Below are 3779 nucleotides of genomic sequence, written 5' to 3'. Positions count from 1 at the left end.
AGAATAGAAAGAGTCTAAGACTTTAGCAACATCACTGCACTTCTATGAAAGCCTAAATTTCAAGATCCAGACATTATTATATGAAATAAGTAATTTTTTTCACTGCTTAAGACACTATAACCAAAAACATCCCTTGCTATTACAAACCTACAATAAGTATTCAATTAGATGTGAATAGTATTAGTCTTATTCTAGATGTCATTACTTTAGGTCTACTATTAGTCTCATTTTATATGTCCAATAATCTAAATTTCATAATACAGCTGTCTTCTCTGAGTTCTTCACATATCTCTAAAATTGTAAAGCCTGGAACTGGACACTATTTCTAGAAAAAGATTAATTTGTGGTTTCACAAAATGTCACAATAGAAAGATCTAATTCCTTTTTTTAAAGATTTTAGTCATTTTTAATAATATTTATTTGTTTATTTGGCTATGATGGGTCTTAATCACCACATGGGGGACCCAGGATCTTCTCTGCAGCATTCTAGTTCTTTCTTTCTTTTTCAATTGTGGCATGTGGGATCTAGTTCCCCCACTAAGGATTGAACCTGGGCCTCTGTTTTGGAAGCACAGAATCTTAGCCACTTAAGTCCCTGTCATTCATTCTTTCTTATACAATATTCTTATTTACACTGACTCACACCTCACTGTTTTGTTTAGTAACTAAGTTACTTTGATGGTCATGCTTAGTTTACTGTATTCTGATATCTGGATCATTTTCTTTTCAAATTTATTTTATTAAATTTTTAAAATCATAAGCATGATAATATTCATTAAAACTAATGGGATAATACTGAGATCATTGGGGGAAAGTTAATAAAACAAAACTTATCATTCCCACCTCCCTAAGATTAATAACTTCTATATATTTTTTATATTTCTTCATATTTATTCAAACATATACACATACATGTATATTGAACATATATTCTATAGCTGTTAGAAAAATTGGAGAATGCTATATACATTACTTTCCAATTTGCTTTCACAACTGCACAAACATTCCTTCAGATTTCTGTTAATAGCTGCATATAGTATACCTAAATATACTATAATTATTTATAACCATATGCCTATTAATGAGCATACAAATTATTTGAAAATTTTAATACCAAAAAGTGTTGCAATAAATATCATTTATATTGTTGCTTTTGATGCTGTTAGATTTCCAAAAGTGAATTGTCAGGTTTAAAAAAATTGTATATTCTATTTCAATAGATACTATCTGATAACTTTCAAAAAAGTTGTCAGAATTCACTCTCCCATTAGTGGCATATAAGAATGCTCATTTCCCCTCATTTTCTTCAGCATTAGATAGTCTCTTTTTTCTATTTCTGTCAATCTGATGACAAATAGTATATCACTGGTATTTAATTTCATTTCTCTGATTATCTTTTTATGTATTTATTGACTGCATATGGAATTGTCCAGGCAAGAATACTGGAGTGGGTAGCCATTCCCTTCTTCAGGGGATCTTCCTGATCCAGGAATCGAACCCTGTTTGAAGAATCATTGCAGACAGATTCTTTACCATCTGAAGCTCATATTTTCTCTTCAGTAAACTGACTCTTTGTATCCTATGACACACAATGCCAACTATCTACTCATTATAAGTCACCCTCACCTTGCAAAAACAAAACTGTTTTTCAATATCTGAACCTATGTGATTCATATGCATATCTTTAGTACTAACTGATGAATATTGATTGGTCTAAGATAATTCATTCATTCTTCATTCATTTATTCATTCTATATATATTTACTGGGCTTCCCTGGTGGCTCAGCAGTAAAAGAATCCATCTGCCAATGCAGGAGATTCAAGAAACACAGGTTCCATCCCTGGGTCAGTAAGATTCCCTGGAGGAGAGTATGCCAACCCACTGCATTATTCTTGCCTGGATAATCCCATGGACAGAGGAGCCTGGTGAGCTACAGTCCACAGGGTCACAAAGAATTGGACAGGACTGAAACAACTGAGCACACACTCACACATATATATTTATTGAGCCCCCACTGCATGCCACAATGAACAGAGTTTTTCCTTGCCCTCATAGAATTTATATTCTGGGGTGAAAAGGTATGCAACCCAATAAATAAATATATTACATGTCAGGAGATAGCAAGAGGTATATTTTTAAAAAGCAGGGTAAGGCTACTTGCCAGGGATAAGTATCAGGGTGGCTAACATTTTATACAGGCTAGTCAAGAAAGCACTCTTTATTTTTTTCCTTCCATCTTTTAAAATTTATTTTTAATTGGAGGATAATTGCTTTACAATGTTGTGTTGGTTTCTTCCATACATTGACATGAATCAGCCATAGATATACATATAACCCCTCCCTCTTGAATCTCCCTCCCACCTCTCATCCCACCTAACTCCTCAAAGTTGTCACAGAGCACAGGTTGAGTCCCCTGCGTTGTACAGCAAATTCCCACTGGCTATCGACTTTACATATGATAATGTATGTTTCAATGCTACTCTCTCATTAGTCCCACCCTTGCCTTACACTACTGTGACAATAAGTCTGTTCTCTGTGTCTAAGTCTCCACTGCTGCCCTACAAATAGGTTTATCAGTACCATTTTTCTAGATTCCATATATACGCATTAATATACAATATTTGCTTTTCTCTTTCTGACTCACTTCACTCTGAATAATAGGCTCTAGGCAACCTCTCACTAGAAGTGAATCAAACTCATTCCTTTTCATGACTGAGTAATATTCCATTGTATATATGTACCACAACTGTTTTATTCATTCATCTATTGATGTATATCTATGTTGGTTCCATGTCCTGGCTATTATAAATACTGATGCAATTAACATTGGGGTACATGAGTTTTTTAGAATTGTGGTTTTCTAAGAGTATATGCCTAACAGAGGAATTGCTGGGTCATACGGTAGGATACTGAAAAAGAAACTCCCCAGGTTGGCAAGTGCCCATTATGCTACTGGATATCAGTGGAGAAATAACTCCAGAAAGAATGAAGGGAAGGAGCCAAAGAAAAAACAATACCCAGTTGTGGATGTGACGTGATAGAAGCAAGGTCCAATGCTGTAAAGAGCAATATTGCATAGGAACCTGGAATGTTAGGTCCATGAATCAAGGCAAATTGGAAGTGCTCAAACAGGAGAGGGCAAGAGTGAACGTCGACATTCTAGGAATCAGCAAACTAAAATGGACTGGAATGGGTGAATTTAACTCAGATGACCATTATATCTACTACTGTGGCAGGAATCCCTTAGAAGAAAAAGAGTAGCCATCATGGGCAACAAAAGAGTCTGAAATGCAGTGCTTGGAGGCAATCTCAAAAACGACAGAATGATCTCTGTTCCTTTCCAAGGCAAACCATTCAATATCATGGTAATCCAAACCTATGCCCCAACCAGTAATGCTAAAGAAGCTGAAATTGAATGGTTCTATGAAGACCTACAAGACCTTTTAGAACTAACACCCAAAAAAGATGTCCTTTTCATTATAGGGGACTGGAATGCAAAAGTAGGAAGTCAAGAAACACCTGGAGTAACAGGCAAATTTGGCCTTGGAGTATGGAATGAAGCAGGGCAAAGGCTAAGAGAATTTGCCAAGAGGATGCACTGGTCATAGCAAACACCCTCTTCCAACAACACAAGAGAAGACTCTACACATGGACATCACCAGATGGTCAACACCGAAATCAGATTGATTATATTTTCTGCAGCCAAAGATGGAGAAGCTCTATACAGTCAGCAAAAACAAGACCAGGAGCTGATTGTGGCTCAGAGCATGAACTCCTT

Source organism: Bos grunniens, chromosome 15, assembly GCF_055505025.1.
Source record: "Bos grunniens cultivar Pamir isolate PY7600 chromosome 15, Bosgru_T2T1.0, whole genome shotgun sequence".
Classification (NCBI taxonomy): domain Eukaryota; kingdom Metazoa; phylum Chordata; class Mammalia; order Artiodactyla; family Bovidae; genus Bos; species Bos grunniens.
This window is presented reverse-complemented; position numbering follows the sequence as displayed.